Here is a 20,063-nt window from a genome sequence, read left to right as displayed (position 1 = left end):
ATACCTTCTTTTAGTGGATGAAAAGACCCTATAAACCTTTATGTTAGACCAGATCCTACAAATTGTTTAAATAAAACATATGTTACTTACAAGATGCCTGCATAGAAAACATGCATTTGCTCCATCTGAAAAAACTCAGTGCAGCTTTACAGCTAAAAATTGAAACAAATAAAAGCCTAGATTGTTTCTCACCATGTTGCTTCTACTCCCAGGGCCAAAAAGCATTCTCTTACCCATACAGAGATATAAGGAGGCTCCCTTGAGACAAAAGGAGTACATCAGTAGGGCTAGAATGAGTGATGTTATATTTGTTCCTACAGATAATTGTGAAATTTCTTGCAGCCCATGTAAGGATGATGCTGGAGACAAATTTTTAACTTTCTACAGGCAAATCTAGGAAAATCTCCTCAGTCTTCTTCAACCAGACTGGATATTTACAGTTCCCAATTTAGATATGAATCAGGTCTTGTGTGTCTTTGATATATGGCCCTTTGTAGAAGGTTCAAGCTTGTTCATTCTGCCTAAATTTCAGCTATGCTTTGTGTCTTGAAATAGTATTATTTACATGTGTCCTAAGGGATGTGGAGAGTAATGAGCACACAGTGGGACAGCTTCACAAGAAAATTCCTTCCTTCTATGTATATTATGCTTTTGTTAACAGAACCTGACCTTTCTGTTTTGAATTGCCAGCTCCCTGGAGTTCTTCCAGTCTCCAAACTATACTAAAAAAAAAAATCCTTTGTCATTTTAATTCTAGTGTAAACATCATAACTGGGAAGAAAATGCTCTTCTGTTTAGTAGTGAACTGATGTTGAGAAAGTTCATTGCCATTTATAAAGGTAATACCCAACTAGGGTTTCATATAGGCATCACAGGTATAATAATGTTGTACAAAAAAAGGTTTCAATTTTCATAAATCAGATTTTATAATGCTAAAGATGACATACTTTTGTTTGGGATATATTGGATGTGAAGTGGATGACAGGGTTTCAACTTTCCAGGTAAGTACTTGTGAAAGAAAAGCAGGGAGTCTGATGCCAGGGTGTGCTCCAGGAGCATGAATCCAGGACTGGAATATTCTCCTCATGATCCTTGTGCCTTCAGCTTAAAGCAAGGCAGAAGTGATTTAAAATACTGACATTCACTTAGGATGAAACAATCTGCTTTCTCCCCCTGTGACAAATATATATATTATAATGGATTCATAGCCCTTTGAAAAATACATTGAATTTTTCATGAAATGAATAACATTTCTCTAACAGTTTAAAAAATCAGACAGTAATTCATATTTCATAAAGAAGTAGGTTTGTTCCCTAAGAATACATACACACACAAAACTTCTCATATGTATTGAAAGTAACTTCTATTACAGTATTCTACTAAGAAAAAAAAAAAAAAAAAAAGAGGTTCAGTAAGTAGCCTTAGGTACAGCTGGATTAGCTACAACTTAAGAGAATCATAGAATCATAGAATCATAGAATTGGCTGGGTTGGAAGGGACCTCAGAGATCATCAAGTCCAACCCTTGATCCACTACCACTGCAGTTACCAGACCATGGCACTGAGTGCCACATCCAGTCTCTTTTTAAATATCTCCAGGGACGGAGAATCCACCACTTCCCGGGGCAGCCCATTCCAATGCTTGATCACCCTCTCAGTAAAGAAATTCTTTCTAATGTCCAACCTAAACCTCCCCCGGCACAACTTGAGACCGTGCCCTCTTGTCTTGCTGAGGGTTGCCTGGGAAAAGAGACCAACCCCCACCTGGCTACACCCTCCTTTCAGGGAGTTGTAGCGAGTGATGAGGTCTCCTCTGAGCCTCCTCTTCTCCAGGCTGAACAGCCCCAGCTCCCTCAGCCTCTCCTCATAGGATCGTAGGAACTCAAAGAGAAGACTGAACAGATGATTTGCTGTGCAGTACCAATGCAGTGCTCTGCAGAGGAATTTCTATACTCCATATATCTAATCCCTATCAAACAGGGTAGACTTTGAGCTCTCCTTTCTCATGACTGACAAAATTCCTTCAGGTCTACTGCAATCAGCTGTAGATTCTGATTGCAGAATCTGTCCTGCCCTGAAAATACTGAAAACACTTTGTCTTGAGCAACAGTATAGTAGCAAGATTTCCTTTAAGATACCATATGTGCTTATTGGTGTGGCAAACACAGAGGGCCACAGATACAATTTGAAATGGATGCTCATAACTTCAGTTCTTCTTTCAATTTCTTAAAGAGTGAAGTGCTGGAATAGTCCTATTAAACTCATTGATCTGAATACACTTTTCACTGCTTGTTGCACAGAGCTTTTAACAGCAAAGCTTGCAGGCCTTGGGCATAATAGATTTCTACCTCAGAAGCTAAATCCCTGAGAGGATTAAAAAAATTAAAAATTAGCTATTTCTGCCCTGAGAACATTTTCTTGCTTCAGTTACATAAATGTTATTCTCAGCTTCCAGCAGTCAGTGTAGCCCATTGCTCTTCTGCCCTTGTGCCCACCCCTTTTCTGGCCAAAATTATTTCAGGCTCTTCTTTCACCCTTTCTCTCTAGGTGCTCTGCATTCTTTTCTCCTGTCCCTTCAAAGCTTTACAGACCCCTGCCTCTTGACAGCTGGAAATATTTATTTCTCTGATCTTCACAGTACTGCTGGAGTTAGGGGTAGGTATAAAATATCATGATATCTCTCTTAAAACCTGATTCAAATATCATTTCTTCCAAAGCAAATGTTTATGGCATGGCAGAACTTTTCTCAATGAGCAATTTATATTCTAGTACTTTCAAGTGTTCTTTTTTATGGGAATACAGAGAAAACTGGGTTTGAACAAGAAAGGAATGTCCAACATCTGCTTCTATTCAAGCATATTTTTATCATCTATTTCTAGAAGATAAAATGCACTGTTAACAGTTAAATTGATGTTGTAGGAAAAGAAAATTCTTTAGCTGAAGCCTTTTCAAAAACATGAATTTGTTAAAAAAACTAACAGATGGAAGATCTTCCAGTTTGGAAGTTTCAGACATGACACAAGACAGTTTTAATTCTGAGACAAAATCAGAGGTATACCTAAATAGGTGAAAAATTAATTATTCTTAATCCTTCTGCTTTAAGATACATGACCAAATACCAAAGGAATGCCTTCAAATTTATTGCTTATTCTTCTAAAGAATATTCCATGAATTTAAAAAAATCAGATTTTTTACTTTGTATTGGGAATAACATTTCAAATGGAGGAAGGAAAAATACATTTATTCAATGATAATTTCTTTCTTATTTCAGAACAAGGCTGGAAGAGCATGTTTCAGAGAAGAGCAAACAAGTGCTGAGTTGCATCATAGGTATGGCCAAGGTGAGCCTGCTCCAGAATTTTTGCCTTAAATGTTTCAATATAATCAGTGGACAGTTGTTTGTGCCATTTGTATGCAAGAAAAGGAATGATTTCTACATAGACTTTGAACAGGAACACCAGTTAGGGTCTGCTGTGCTGATGATTTCTTGAGTATATTCCTGCACACTGAAATAACTAATTAAAGTCACATAAGGCATAGAATATGTAAAATGTAACAGTTCAGTCAATTTTTCACAGCTTTGTTGAACTGAGGTGAAAGCTTCCCTATCCCATTCAGATTTGTTGAACTATTCAGTTCCCTGACTGTGAACATGTATTTCCTCTTGTCAAGTTCCTTAGAAAAGATTTTTTTCCCTTGTATTTTGCATCACTACAAAAGCTCTGAAAGGTTTCACAAGTTCTTAACAGATTCAAGGGAATGTTGTATGCTTTTTTTCTTTAAAGACTGTCTTCCAGAACACTTGAGCCAATTTCTTTTCATTTCTCACCCTTGATTTGCTCTAAAGGGCCTGGAAAAAAACAGACATGACCAATTACAAATTCATCTTGCAAAGCTGCTGGATGTGTTAGAATGTGATTATGATTGTTCTGAGTTATTGCAGAATAAAGTTTTTCAGATATACCTGCTTGCCTCTTCCTGGTGTGAAATAGGAAGTCTTTAAAACAAGGATGTCTTGTTAAAATACAAATAATACTAATGCTAATACCAGTAAAGAATTCAAATAGTTTAAGATGAATACAATGGCTAGAAATTCTAGTTTTCTTGTTCACAGATATGTTAGATAAAAGAGACCTTGTGAGAACAAAAGGGAAACCAGTTTGTAAATTCAGCCAAAGTTACCTTTTTTTCCAGTTTTTCCCTTTGCCAGTTTCTCTCTGAGCTACCGTCCTGAACAGCTTCACTCCAGCTTCACCCTACCTCACACCAATCATGTGGCTGTACACAGGATGCAGAATCATAGAATAGTTTGGGTTTGGACCTTAAAGATCATCTAGTTCCAACCCCCCTGCATGGGCAAGGACACTTTCCACTAGAACAGGTTGCTCCAGCCTGGCCCTGACCCCTCCCAGGGAGGGGATATTCAAAAATTCCCTGGGCAACCTTATTCATGTGCATAAAAATGTGTAGGGATTTCAAATATACCTGAGATTCTGCATCTCAGGCAAACATCATTATAAAAACCTAACATTTAATATACAAAATAGTAAATATTTAGAAGTTTTTTTACATAAGGTCCGGGAAAATTCAGTCTGCTTTGTAGGTGCTGCTGATATAAAGTTACTCTGGGATCAATGGGGTATAAATGATTTTGACCAGAAACTTTGTTCTTATAGAAATTTGTAGGAGGAAATGTACAGAAGAATGTATTTACAGAAAATGTAGGAGGAAATTTTACTTTGACCATGCAGGTTCGTGTAGGCTTCATCATGAGTACCTCTATTAGAGGAATGAGTGGGTTTAACTATCCATTTTTAGTACTCAAGAGAGGTGGACAACCCTCCTCCCTCCAAAAAAAAAAAAAAAAAAGAAAAAAACCAAACCCAAATCTATAACAGTTTAACTTTATAAAATGAAATTCAGTGAAATACATTAAAAAGGACTGGGAAAGAGCAGTGCATTTGTAAACAGCTAGTGATATTTCTGAGAGGTCTGAAGAAAAGTAGTTTGAAGTCTAAAATCTTTAATTGCCAAGGGACTGCTTACAGGGAAGGCAAAACCACACTCTACTCAGGCACCCAGGGAAAGGATGAGCAGCAACAGACAGAAGCTGCAGCAACAGAAATGCTGATTAGAAAAAAATAAAGTTTTATCCTCAGCAAGCAAATAGCCAAAATTGAACATTTTGTCCAGAAAAGCTGGAATCTCCATTCCTCGGAATTTTTTAAACTTGACTGGACAAGGTGCTGAGGAAGCTTTGTGGTTGCCCTGCCTTAAGCAGAGGGGTGAACTGGATCTTGAAAGGTCTTGCCAAACCTAAATTATTTTGATTGCACATAGTGATATTTCTAAGTCATAAGAATGACCTTGTTTTCTACTTAAAGTGTTAGTTTTGCCCTTTGATTGAAAAAATAAACAGTTGAAACCTATTTTTTCCTATGTTCTGCACCAAAGTTGGAATGTGGACATCTGCATGTGACTTCTGCATCAGACACTGAAGTGATTTAAAGATTTCTCAGGGTACAGCTATCCAGTAAATCAGCAAATCCAAATGCTGACAATAAGTTAAAAATAAAAAAGCACATTGCTTTTCTTAGATGTAGTAAAAATATTTATTTTCACAAAAGAAGTATCTAATAATGAAGACTAAGCTCGTTAGCATGGTAAAGGTTTCTTTTTCACATATTATGAGGTTAATATTTGTATATCTTTAATAACCACTATAAACTCTGTGTTTTTGACGCAGTCCCTTCTATGTAATAGAATAGATGCTATTTCTGAATTTAAAGCTCAGGTTTCTGCAAAAGTCTGCATGTTGCTGTAGATGGATTGCATTATTGCAAGATATGCAATCAAGCTCACAATTAGTCATAGATGTGGGTGCTCAGCTTATGTCTAGAAAAGCATTTGATGTATCTGTCAACACGATACCCTGAAAGATTGATTGAAGCTGATAATGCCATAACTCATTTTTGCTATGTGAAAAAAGAATTAGGGGAGACTAATGAAAAAAAGGTCTTCTCACTTGGAATAGTTATATTCCACAGAATGTTTAATGTTTGAGGTTTTTTTAAGCAGTTAATAAAAGTGGCATTTATTCACTGCTCTCTACAAAGTGCATGAAAATAAATTTTGAAAAAAAAAAATATTTTGCTTCAGTAGTTACTGCAAGTAAAGACAAATCTATTTAAGTCATCAGGACACACTTAACTTACAACTTTGCCTATTTCAGGAATGGCATTACAGCAATTTTGGTACTCGTGTGGTTTGTTTGGCTTTGCTTCTTACCCATGTCTTTAAGTTATCTGTGTGAAAAGTCTTGTTTCTTTTTCAGGTTTGAAGCTTCTGACATTCAGGAAGGAAACCCCACTACTTTCATTATTCAGAAAAGGGAAACGTTAACAGCAATTGGAAATACTCTTTCGTAATACGGAGTTGAATATTCATCTTCCTAAGAAACACTTTCAGCAAATGTATGAGCTTCTATCATTGGCTGTTGAATAATTCCAGAAGTTCAGTGATTTACACCAGACCTGGAGAGTGCTGTGTTTGCCTGCCATCTGTCCCAGCTCATCTCTGAATTCCATCTACAAATGTGGATGATTTACAACTTCCCTGATTAATGGCATCTATCATTTTCTTCGTAACACTGAGCAATTAATCTCACACTGTCCCAGGGGTCTGCCACAGATTTTTTTTTTTTTTAATTTTTTTTTTTTTTATGAGGGGACGGGAAGGAGCTCCCAAAAGTCCTTTTAGAAATAACATCCTTTTCGTCCTTTTTATCCCCTGTTCCCCTTCTTTGTTTTTTACTTTTCCCTTCCCCCTCCCCCACCCCAAATTTTTATTTTTTATTTTTATGTTTTGTTTTTTTTTCTCCCGTCTGTCCTTCTTTCACCCCTCTGGCAGTGCACCAGCCCCAGGAGCTCCACGACCCCATCTCTGGCCGTTGTCCCAGGTTCGGTGCCTCCGTTCCGACCCAGTCCGTGGGGCCGGGGCTTAACCATCGGGGTTACCACGAATCCGAGGGGGCTGCGAGCAGGTACCTGCTTGGGCCAGGAGGAAGGAGGAGGAAGAAGAGAAGAGCGACGGCAGCTGCATTGCGGATGGAGCCGCTGGCTCTCGGGGAGGGGCAGCCGAGTGATGCCGGGGGGGGACCGGGAGGGAGGAGGGGGGGAGGCGGGTGAATGCCCGCGGAAGGGAGCGTGGGCGGTGCGGGGCACCGGGGGTGGGGGGTGCGGATCCTCCGCCCCTCTCCGCCCCGCCGCAGGAAGGAGGTGCTGGTGCCGGTGTCGGTGCCGCGTCCCGGAGCGGGGAGCGGTGCGGTGAGTGCGGGTGGGGTGCGCGATGCTGCCCGGGGTTTGGGTGAAGGGGGCGCGGACCCCCCCACGGTCCCTTGGCTCCTGAAGCGGGATTTTAGGGGCGGGCGCTCACCTGCGCTGGGAGCTTCGACCTCTCCTCACTGCTGCGTTGGGTCAGAGCCGGACCTTGGGTGTGTTTCCCCCCCCTCACCCTCCCACCCCGTTTTCCCTTGCGTATCCCCGGGCGCTGCGGGTCGGTTGCGAGGGAGCGGGGAGTTGGTTTGTTCCGTAGTGTTTGTTGTCGCACTGGAGTTGCGAAGGGAAATAAATGTTTTGGGGTTTTTGTAGCTGTTACGCAGAGTTTAACAATTAGGAGCAGCTGCTCAGCTGCCGTAGCACTTTGAGGCCGGGAAGGGTGGAGGGAGAAGGGAGGGAGGGAGGGGGGGGGCAGAGAAAAAAAGGAGGACGTGAAGCCATTTCTATAAAAAGCAAAGTATACGCAGGACACGAAGAAGCCGTAAAGAGAGTGGTTTGCCAAGACCGAGCCTTCGGTCCAGGAGTGAAACTGTCACGATGCTTTGTGAAAGTAAATAGTTGCTGTCTCTGAAAGACATCAGGGAAAAAAAAAACCCAAAACCAAACCAAAACACAAACCCTCGTTTGTCACATTACTTTGTGTTATAGGAGTTGGGTTGTATTTGCTCCCTTAGTACAGCAGCAGAAGTAGAGCTCTGCCTGGAATGGTTCAGTGCTGTTACCTGGTTATAGGGTGTTTTGTAACAGGACTGGGAGAGCTGATGCTGAAAGACAAGCGATGAGGCATGTGGGAAGAGAACAGAGGGGATGGGGACAAGCTTACACTCTATATGTTGACAGTTTTCCTGAAGCACTCTTAAACATCCAAAAGGAAAGATAAAGGTTTAATAATAATAACCCCCATGCCCCCCCCCCCCCACAGTAATGTTGTTGGCATAAAGTTAAATTGAAGGTGTTTGTGTTTTCTTTTCACAGCTGAGCTGAAGTGAAATGTAAATCTGGTATTATGGAAGCCAAAAGAATAATTCTGGGTTATGGTTGCATTTTTGTAGTACAAGCTATTTAAAGTCTAGGACTGAGGCTGGAATGCTAATTCTGAGTTAAAATTCTTACGTGGCTACATTTAGCAATCGATAAATCAGCAGCAAGTTTGGTGGAACGGCGATAGAGAAAGTTGTTTTAACAGGCTCTTCATTACAAATGTTTCTAGGATGACACTAAAATTATTTGCCACTTATGTGAAGGTCACAAGAGCTATTATGTCCTTTCTTAATTTTGATCCTTTTCCAAGTATACTATCAAGAAAGCCTTTTTTTTTTCTTTGAGATATCTCTTGGAGGGCATCTGTAAGACACAGAGGGATGAATGTTCTCAAAAGTTGCTTGAGAACAGCTTGCTGTGCTTTGGGAGCAGGTGATTTGTCTTGGTTCATGCTGTTCATGATATGTTACTGTTTTGGCCATACTATTGGCTTTATTTTGGAATGACTTGGTTTCTATTAAGGCTGTTGGCTTAATACTGGTTAAGAGTTTCAGACTACTTTTTAATCAAAGTTTGTGTCACTGGTTAATTTTATTCGATCTGTTCTGATCTGAGGTTTAGCAGGACTGTAGTACTGTTTCTCTCTCTTCCCTGAAGTTTTCCGAAGTTTTCCCTGGGTTTGTGGCAGTACTGGAGTAGTGCAAGTTCTGTGCTGAGGTGGAACTTGCTTTTACTTTAGCCAGACTTTTTGCCTTTAGAATGGAATGAGGCATAATATTGTCAATAACTTCTCTTTGTAAACTAAGGATATTAAGGCATCTTTAGGAACTATCACTTTGTTCTTGGTGTTTCATAATTTGCTTTACTGGGCAGTACAACATACCAGGACTTCCAGCTGAGGTTAGGCACTTGGATCCTCATTTATCGTCCCACATTGTGCATTTTATGACAGGAGGGAGTAGTGGCAAGCTGACAAAGTGATAATATTCTGACATACAGCTTTATAGGCCATATATCATGTCAGTGTACCATATATTACAGTAGTCTTGCACAGGGTTCTTGTCACAGCTGGCCTTAAGAATGGAGGAAGGGGAACTAGAATTGCCTTGGTTAGACCCTCCTTCAAATCCACATGAGAGCAGCAAAGTTTTTATTTGTATCCTATTGAACCATTAATGTGGTCAGAGGAGAAAGAGACAATTTTAATGCTTAGTTTGCACTTGATATTAAAAATCTTAATGAATGAATGATTTCACTGAAATAGCCATATCTCATGTTTTCCATTCTTAGTAGTTCCTTTAGCAACTATTTTGTCAGTGTAAGCTGGGTGAAATTCCTTCTCTCTTTTCTCTCCCTGACTCCTCAAATTCTCAAGGTTGCAAGTCACTGCTTTATCACAACGAATCAACTAATGTATACAAAATGTATTCAAAATGTAATCAGGAAAAGGAAGCATTTTAAAACCTGCAGTGCCATAGTAATTCATTCTTACCATAGCACAGTCTACTTTCTCCAGGTCTGTTTCATCAGAGTGAAAAGATAATTTATAGATAATATAAAGGCCATTCTGGGATTTATTGCCTTAATAAGATGAACAAAATTCTTTTCATTTATATTCTCATGTGCTTTTGACTATTACCTGACAGGGTTTTAAACCAGGACTAAATGTGTGATGAAGACACAGTGAAAGAGAAGCTGGAATGCTAGTGTGTACTTACATCATAGCTTTCAGTCTGCTGTTCTGAATTGTTCTGATTTAAAAATTACTCTTTCTTCCTGAAGTAGAACTATTCATGAACTAAATATATTTATTGTCTTACTTAAGCTGTTAGTTTTACTTACAATAAGCATAGAGTGCCTTTTAGAACTGTTCCCTGTCCTCAAACTTCTACATGCAAGGAGGATGCCCAAATAATACAAGAAGTGATTTTCAAATTTGCTTCAGTTTGCAAGTCACTAAAAATTTTTCCAATGGAATAATTTTAAAATTTTGCTATAAATAGGCCTGTTTTTCTTAATCGTGTATATTAGTCTTCTTGGAAGTAATATGCATTTTATAGGTTGAAACTTAAAGTGGATTCTCAAATTTCACAACAGTAACTTTCAGGTGGTTGGCTTGTGGTGTGTGAATGTATAGCAGCTTTCTTGAAAACTGTGAATGAAAACCCAGATCTCTGTTTCCTTAATTGTCCTTCCCTCCTCTGTTGTGTATTTGTCAAAAAGACTGATTTCAAAAGTTAATAAAGTTGAGGCCCTGTGATGCTGTAATTAATTTCTCCTCATGTTCATAACATATGTTAGATTTATTCCAAAAGAAACTTGGGGGGTAATTTGGAAGGAAAGGAAATATTCAGCTGGATTGCCAATATAATGTAGCAATGGAAGAATCAAAATATAACCTTGTGATGCTAGAGGAGAACTCTGAAAGATATTTTTTTTTTTTTTTTTTTTTAGTGATAAGAATATGTCATTGTGCTTTTGTGCAGCATGGCAGCATCTTCAGTGGAACTACTTGAATTTCAAATAATAGTGCAGGCATCTGTTTAGCTCTCAGTTCTTTCTTAGAGATCTCTTTTGAATTATTGCATTAGCAGCCTTTGTAGAGCATGTGCTGTGCCCTTTCTGGCTAAAATCAGGATGACAAAGTTTGGGAAATACTACCCTGCCTCTTGGCAGATATTTAGGTAACCCCATATACTTTGGGACTACTTGTTTGTCTTTTTGGGTAGAAACCAGTTTACTCCTAATACCATTTTTCTGCAATAGAATAACATTTTCTATTTTAGTAGAAAGATAGTTTACATAGGTGATTTGAAATGTCAATTCCTAATGGCACAGAATAAGTTATATTGCCCCCCCTGTGGTGTCATGGCAGTGGCAATCCAGAAGGCAAGAGCCAGTTGAGTTGGGAATGGACATCTTCACTCTGGCCAGGATGGAAAGAGCTGTGAGAGACATGTTTAAGCCATTATGAAATCATTTGCCTCCTCTTCAGCTTTTTCTGTCCTCACTCTTGATTACAATCCACTTTTTTTTTTGTTTTCTTTTTATTTTTAAAGCAGCTTTTCCTTCTGTTTGGTTACTAATCACTTTATTCTGCCTACTCCTGTGTCATTTAGTGTCTGTGCCCCCAGATCTAATGCAACGGAAAGTTTAAAGTTGAATTTTTAGGCAAATGCTGTTGATGTTGCTAAGCTTGTAAGTATATAAAGTCTATTCAAGTTGCATTTAAGTGTCTGTGGATAACTTATGAAGTATGTTATGAATGGTATTATAATGGTTTGTATTATGTTAAGACTTCTGGACAGAAATTTCATGGAGTGTTTAGTATTACTTTTACTTAATAAAATTTCCACTAGGTTGTAAAATTATTTAGTTTAGGATAAGTTGCCTGAGGGAGAGAAGATTATTTCCTCTAATGATTTACAGTATGGGGTGTTTATTATGCAAAAGGTATGTTGTGGTATCTATTTGAATGCAAATAGTTCTATTGAAATCTGGAATGCCACAGGGAGGCAAAATTACATTTTGACGCAAGAACAAAAAAGGCATTAAATGAACTTACTAATTTTAAATTAAAAACATTAATATGATCATTTATTTATCTTTCTGTTTTAATTGTTGTTTTTGCTGAGTGACAACTTGACTTTGCTTGTTTGAGGAAAGAGAATAAAGGTGATGAGGCACCTACATGGGATCAGTCATTAACAATTTTGCCATAAAGTTATCACCTACTTTAATGCATGCATTAGCTTTATAGTTTTATATTGAAATTAGCCAGTACCAAAACTAGCTAATCAGGAATCTACATTTTAAAAAATGTGCTTAATATAAATACATTCTGTGTGTGTACACTTTTAAAAATGTGTTTGTCACAGTGCTTTGATAGACAAAGCGTCTCCCACTTTGATTTCAGAGGGAATTAAAGTCTAAATGTAGTATTGTAGACAGTCTTTTAAGAGTTCAGGTCTGCCACTGAAGGGGAGATACATTCTTCTATTGACTTTAATATGAGTAAGACTGGATTTTAATAGTCTAGTAGCTTTATAATATGATGGTGTTCCTCCAATTAGATACACACAAGAAGATTAATCTTAAACTAATAGAGAACAGGTCAAGACATTTTGAGAAATCCACTATAGTGATTATGTGATTATGGGAATTGTCAGTAGCGTGTAAATCTTCCTAAGGATGATGGATAGAAATCCCAGAAAGAAATGGTTGTAACAATACACCTTTTGTGGGCTCTGAAACTAATTTAATAAATGTTTTGGAGATTGACTAATATACATACAATGACTTTTTTGTTTAGGTCAATGTAAAGTCTAATATATCTTGGAGATTAGTATTGATCAGATTAAAGCCAAAATCAATCTTGGGCTTTGAGGGTCATTACACTTGGAAATAGGATGTGATACAGAAGATACTGCAAATGTTAGCTTGTGGAAGGCTTTTACAGTAATTACAGAAAAATGAACTTTTACCTACTTAGAGTATCAAAATAAGTAGAGAACCTACTAAAAATCAGTTATTTGAGTAAGTAACAAGTTAAACTCCATATCCATTCTTAGTTTGATAGAAGATTTTCAGCCTTCTGGGAGTTACTATTAAAATTTGCTACAGCAAGAAAGGAATTTTGTCCTCGTTTGGATTAATGAATGGAAAGCTAACCTTATGTTTGTTTGACCATACATTTTGTAAAATGGTGAACTCTTTTCTGTCTTGACTCTCTTCTTCAGATGTTTTGGTGCAATTCAATTTCTGCAGTCGAAGTACATGTGTAGAGAAGCGAAGGAGGTAAATTACAATACAATTTACCCTTCAAATATTGCATAGCAAGCAGAATCGATTTCACTGAAGGTGAACCAGTGCTACTTACTAAATAAGAACTGTTCAAACAGAACATTGTATTTATTTATTTATTTAAATAGTGTTGGAAGCTTTTTTCCTTGATATTAAGTCTCTGGCTTGGGTACTGTGCTTTAAAATACCCAGTGGGAATTCTGAACATCTTGTCAGAGTTTTCAGCAGAAGTCTACCTGAAAATCTGACTTGAATGACATGTCTGTAGCAAGCAATGGAAAGCAAACAATATTGTAACCAAGATTCCTCTCTAAAAGGCAGCTTGCTTCCCTCATATTTTAAGAATATATATATATATATAAAAGTTATTCTACTTTTATTCTGTACAGAACTCTTCTGATACAACTTTTTCTGCAGAGACCACTGGATGATGTTCTCCACAATTATTATATTCCTACTATCTCCATATTTATACTTTGGCCTATCATCTAGCTTTCTATATTAAAGCCTCAAAAACATACTTAACTGTTAGATTATGCCTTTATATTTATGGATGGGTATGTGGTTATAGTCTTGATTACGTGTTTGAATGCAAATGTTTGTACATCCATATCAGATGTAGGGATCCTGCAGAATTGTCCTTGGAAATGAAAGCTTTATAGAAATGCAAGCTATTGATAATGGAAATGATCTTCAAAGCTGCTCCATTTAAAGATATTTAGCTACTAATAATGAGTTACATCCCAGATACAGCAGTAATTCATATTCTGAGAGATCAAAGTGCCACAATTATAGATAGCAGTTCTCAGGCTATGGAAGTCCTTTTACCAGAGCAGCTCTTCTTATCTGTGGACTTCTGAATTTCTCATAACAGTTGCCTTCAGAGAGAATCTGCAGCATGTATATTAAGAAATTCACCTTATTTGTACATGAAATAGCACTTTGAGATGTATTAGCAGGAATGTTTTTTGAGAGAGTGCTAACATAGGGCACCTTTAGCTGCACTGAAAGCAGTACAGCTGCAAAAAACATAAATTAAAAAATCTGATTTTTTTTTTTTCAGAACAAAATTGTTTAATAACCACAATGAATGAACCTATTTTTAAAAACAACTCCAAAAATGTGACTTCTCTAAGTGTAGAAATATTTTTCTTCCTACTCAAATGTGTTGGATAAAATTTGCAAGAATTATTCCAACTGGTATTCCCACGCAGGATAATATTTAGGTCAGTTTTACTAATTAGAAGTTTGTCCACAGCCATATGCTTCCCATTCCTCTGTTTCAAATGCTTGCAAAAGAATTGAGCAATGCTTGCTACAATTGAGTTAAAGAGTCATCATTCTTTAGCTTCCCAAAAGAAAGAAGCAGTAAAGCAGTATTGTAATAGTAACACTGTATTTTCTGATTTTTGATGGGGTCGATGGGACTAATGCATCATGGTCAGAAAAAGCAATTATTTTTCTGTTGTGTTCAGCCTTTATGCTAACACTTGCTTACTGGAGGAATAATGAAATAAAATGCAGAAAGAGCTAATCTTGAGCTGACTAATCAACCTCAAGATGCATGTAAATTCTTGACAACAGTCTGTTCCTCAGAGTATAAAATTCAAGTGCTAATCTAGTTAGTGTGTCAGATCTTTAATGGAGGAAAAATATTATGAAAAATGATGCAGCCACCTGATTCATTCATTTCTGTTTGAAGGGCTCTCTCAAAATGGGTCAGGCTTGCACTGTGCAAGCTGACTTTGAGAAAGTTTGGAGACAGTATGAAACTTGACCTCTATTTTTGAACTGGGACATCAGAAACTGGGCTGAAGGGAAAATCAAGCTTTATGAACTTCTTTGTGTGAGTAGAAGTGTTTATGTTTGGACATCAATTTAATCTTCTAATAATTCATGTATTAAATTTGCATCTGACTTAGGAACTATTCTATGTCTTCATCAGAGAGCCTTAGTAAGTGAAATTTGTTGTAGTTTATATAAAAGCAGAAGAGACTCAAATTGCCTTTAGTCTACAGAAATGGTATTGTACATCAGAAAACAGGTCCTTATAATTTTTTTTTTAATATTTTATTGCTTTTCAGTAATGGAATTGAGTCCTTTTGAAGCAGAATAGCATTTTGCTTTTAAAAACCTGAATATTATTATAACACTGATACTTAGTTGCAAAGTGCTGCTGCTTTGATTGGTAGCAAAAGTCTCCAATAGTTTTTTGCTTGCAGTCTGCTCTGTGATAATGCGCTACAGTTTCTCAGGAAACAGGTCACAGTCCAGATCTTCTGCCTCTTATGGTATTAACTATTCATCACAGAATGCTAATATTGTCAGACTTGAAGTCTGAAAATTTTACAGAAAATTCAGTCTATTTTTACTTAAAAAAAGTCAGTTTTGCATTAGTAAAAGCATAATATTGGGGATGCTTGTTAGTAGTGTGGCTTGGTGTGTTGATTTTGTAACTACTAACATAACTCTACTTCTCCAAAGTAGAAAGGTGGCCACCAGAACACACAAAAAAATTATGGAATGAGAGCTCTTTGCTCTCAGTTACTGCAGTTTCTGTTTTGCTGAGATAGGTTGTTCTCTCCTTTCTGAATTTCTCCACCCTTTTCACAATCCTCTAGGAAGTCCTGACAGCTCTTAGGTTGCTAAGTTTGCTTCAGAAAAGGAGACCCTATCCTCTGTTTCTTCTGTTACCTGAGAACCTGTAGTGTTAGAAAAGAAGAGTGGTACTTGGGAGTTTTGGCACTGACTGACACTGTGTTATGTTGTAGTTAAACATTTTACATGCTGATCCAGAAGTTTCCTGTGAGGAAAGTGGGTGTAGAAATCATCCAGGACATGGAAAATAATTGCATGAACTGATAACAACTGATAACAAAGCCTTTCTGTAGGTGGGATCCTCTTGGACCAGTTTTATGCACTCTTTAGAACTTTCTTACACATGCTTAAATTGCAATGCTTTCCAGGCAAAACTCTTCCCAAAAACTGTGATTTTTTTGGATTTGGGTTACTGAAGTTGTGATTTTTAAATGCCATTTTGCCAGCCCCATGGAAGTTTTTAGGAATACCTGAGATTATTGCATTTTCCTTCTGCTTTTGGGCAGAAGAGACTTAGCTCTTTGGCATGATGGTACCAATTTTGGTGACCTAGCTGCTTATTCAACTTGCCAAATCATTAGAAGCAAACTTACTTGGAGATAAGAGGAAGTATTTTACACAGTTCTGCTACAGTCAGCTTTCAACCATGAATTCATTGGATTAGAGAAGTTTTACTCATGGGAAGCAGTGGGATTCCATGCCTTCAGTTTGAGTGCTGCAGCTCTTTGTGTGTGCTCAAGGCATAACCTGTCATAAAAGTGCTACTGATAAAACAAAAGCTCTTTTCTATAACTTTTTGTTCCTCTTGAGAAATAAAAAGTACAGACAAGGAAGGCTAACAACACTTATTGTAATAATGTAAAATAAAATCAAGCTATTCAACTGAAGTCATTAGAGTATTTTTGTTGCTTAAATTTTGTGGGTTTTTTTTTTCCTAAACTAAACTTTGTTTCCTAAACTAAGCTTGTTTTCCTAAACTTTGTTCTGTGTAATCTTGTGGTTAGCCCTATAAACAGTTTCCTAATGTAATGTCATTATGTGGCCTGAGCCACAGGTTACACCTGGCAGTTTATTGTCATTCAGTGCATGTGGTGTAGGAAGAATGGCTTGGGAAATGTTTTAAAAATTAATTTTTGTAATTTCTGTTCTCTTGTTTCTCATGAACAAAGGAGAATTTTTCTCTCGGAAATACACATTAAAAAGCATTTTAAAATTCCTTCATGTACTCCTAAAAGAGGGTTACAGTACCAGGAAGAACTGGTTCTGATTTCAGGCATCATCAGCCAAAAGATGCTGTTTGAAACAAATTCTGCCTGAGGTCACAGCTGAAGCATTTATTTAATTAGTGTTGTTTTAAAGCTTTATTTTTTAATGACTTCCAAAAGCAATTAATAACTCAAAAAGACATCTCTTAGTAAACAAAAAAACAACCTGTTTTTAAATGAATAGTCATTAGTTATCTATGTAATATTTCTGAAGAACAATTCTCCAGTAGAAAAGTCTGTGGGCAGAACTACAAGAGAAGTTGACAGTCTTCAATACATGAAACACATCCTTCTGACCTGCTGCCTTTAATTCTCTGAACTAGGTGGGTAAGCTTCAGTGGTTAGGTTTGTGCAGGGCATAATCTTGGACTTTGAAGGATGTAAATAGCTGAAGGAGTTTCCTGTAGTTTGATGTGTACATTTACAGTGTGACCAGTTCCTAGTAAGTACCTCATTTCAGTAATGATTTAAGGTAAGGTTTTGTTGTTTGTTTTTTTTTTTTTCCCCTGCTATCTTCATTACTGTTAGAAAATGTTCTTCCTTTTAAGCTGTTTAAAAAATAAAAAAGTTCATCACAGACCTTTTAAGGAGCTCAGCTGTGAACTTCAGATAGTGCTAATGCTTCTGGAAAGGTTCATTCCCTGCTTATTGCAGGGGGGTTGGACTACAGGGCCTGTAAAGGTCCCTTCTAACACAAAGTATTCTGTGTTTCTTTGGTGTGTACAGACCTTTTGCATTTTCTTGTGGCCTGACCCCAACTTAACCCTAGATTTATGTTCCCCATATCAGCTGTAGAAACCTGTGTGGCCCATTATGGTTTTATTTTTCTGTTTGCAATTTCCTGTTCACCAGAAATACCAAACTGAATCAATGGAAACAAAACCTTGAGTAGGCTTAGCTAGGTCCACAGTTTATGTATAAGGGCAATTTCATTGCTGAATTCAGTACCCTGTGTACGTCCCAATATGAAAGAAATAATATGTCACCAGTGTATGAGGAGACTGTTTGTTTAGGGTTTTTTTTGTTTGTTTGTTTGTTTTTAAAACATTTCCCTTTCTTAAAAAGGAAAAACATTGATTCTTCTTGATACATTACAAAGGAAATCCATTCATTTCTTGAGACTTTGAAAAAATAATGAAACTGATACTTTGTCAACATAAATGAGACTTTTAATATGTTTTGTTTGCTTTTCATTGATTAGATTATTAACAATATATATATAAAGGTATAATTTAAAAATGCATACTATACTAAAGGTACTAAAATGTAAAATGAAATAATTTTTGTACTCAGAAATGCAGGGAATAAAAAGGAAATCATAAGAATATTACTACTGAATTGGAATAAAATTGAAAAGACTAGCAACTAATTTACTTTTAAAGACTGTAAGAAACAGAGGTAGCTAAAGTCATCTTTTGCTCGGAAGCAAATAGTGGTTTCTGCTGGTTAGCAGTTGGTTTATTCCAAGTCTGGATTTCTGCTTAATCATCATGTTTAATAATTTATGCTTTTCTACCTTCTGCAATCAGCCTTTTTAACATCTGACCTTCAGAGTATGTTATGACAATGAATTCCACAGAAGTACAAGGCATCTGTAAAATCACTCTCAAAGCATATTGAAAGTTTGGCTCTTTGGTGGGTGAGGACATTCTTGTTTGTTGTTTTTTGAGCTCTGGAGTGCAATGAAGAACTTTGCTGAAAGAAGTTTGCTGAAGAGAATTCAGTAATGAGTTCAGCTTCATCTGAACACCAGTATTAAGGAATATTGGACTCTCCAAACTGGGAAGGATTAAACCAACTTTTTTTTCCAGCTGAGAGGATATATTATCAGAATAAATAAAACAGAAGGATAATGACATTCTTCTTTAAGTAAGCTAGAAGAGTTTTAAAAATGTGCTTGAAATCTGGATGTCGCTTTTCTAATGTCATTTGATCTGAAGAGATGTGCATGAGGTGGATCCAGTATCATCCAGTCAGCCCTGTACTGCAGGAAGCTATTGGAGATGAGAAGTAGGGCTTGGATGGGTTTCTCTTGCGTTTTGTATTGTGGATGGTTTTTTGTTTGTTTATTTTTAAAGTAAATACTTCTTCATCACCCAGTGTTAATTTGCTGTGACCTCCCGTGTAATATTGCTCATAATTAATGTTGAACTGGGGTATGCCTGTGTTTCATTTTAAAAGAACAAACAGGAACGTATTGCTTGGTTTATTAAGTAACTGGGCTTTGTTTTCATACAGAGAAAAGTTGCTTCTTGGTAGGAGAACGAAATGTTTGCGTATTTTCCAGAAATGATCCTTTTTACTGGATGTGAGAGCTTTTCTCTGACTTCCAGTTAAAACAGTGCTGGCAAGACTTTGTCTGAGCGTTTTTAATAACAGTAGGAATACATTTAGGTGCAATCTTGATTTAATCACACCTTTCAGCTATGAAGGTTTGTGCTGCTGCTTTGTGGTCTGTTCATGGGCTTGTGTCCGGGTGGCATAGGATGGAAAACTTCCCTTGCAGGCAAAACAGAAAGTCAAAAACCTGAGGGGTCTGAGGCTTTGTGCCATTTCTTACCTCTGACTTCAGAAGGAGCCAGTGCAGAGTCAGAAATGTTGCTTTGTCTTCTTCACGGATCACATTTCCTTCATTGCTACTTATCTGATTGCAAAATTGCTGGGAGAAGTAGAGAAAGTCATGTGAGCTTTCATTACTCTGCTTGTCTGGGAATCTTATTTATGTGAGAATACTTTTTCCTCATTGGTGTTAGAAAGAGTCAGAATAATTAAGATGGAGAGATGAAAGAGTCTTCGAAAGTTTATTTTGTGAGAGGAAATAAAATAAAGCCATGATTTGTAAATCGGTATTTATTAAATTACACTGAACTGGTTGTAAGAGGAGAAAGGAACTAGCATTTTAGCTTCTAACATAAAAGGAATAGTTTCCTTTAAAGAGGTGGGTTTTTTCCTGCATTGCTCTGAGAGAGCTGGGACTCTGGCCTGGGGAGGAGAAGGCTGAGGGAAGACCTTATTACTGTCTACAAGTAACTAAAGGGTGGGTGCAAGAAGACTAGAGCCAGTGATAGGATGAAGGACAA

The 20,063-nt window shown here is 37.3% G+C and overlaps 1 protein-coding gene across 5 annotated transcripts in view; it reads left to right on the top strand.

The window, feature by feature from the left end:
- The window catches only part of LOC139792265 (serine/arginine repetitive matrix protein 1-like), a 44,711-nt gene extending 38,029 nt beyond the window's left edge, over positions 1 to 6,682 (top strand). Inside the window, exons 3-5 of one of the 5 annotated variants that reach the window (XM_071735335.1) lie at positions 3,271 to 3,329; positions 4,686 to 4,750; positions 6,334 to 6,682. The gene's annotated coding sequence lies outside the window, so the exon portion shown is untranslated. Of the gene's footprint in view, positions 1 to 2,546; positions 2,655 to 3,270; positions 3,330 to 4,685; positions 6,200 to 6,333 lie in introns of those variants that run through there. The other 4 variants (XM_071735336.1, XM_071735337.1, XM_071735334.1 and 1 more) reach the window with 4 other exon arrangements.
- Positions 6,683 to 20,063: the final 13,381 nt, after the last annotated feature.

This window comes from Heliangelus exortis, chromosome 2, assembly GCF_036169615.1.
Source record: "Heliangelus exortis chromosome 2, bHelExo1.hap1, whole genome shotgun sequence".
NCBI lineage: Eukaryota > Metazoa > Chordata > Aves > Apodiformes > Trochilidae > Heliangelus > Heliangelus exortis.
The sequence above is the reverse complement of the archived record's forward strand: the minus strand, read 5'-3'. Positions and strand labels throughout refer to the sequence as shown.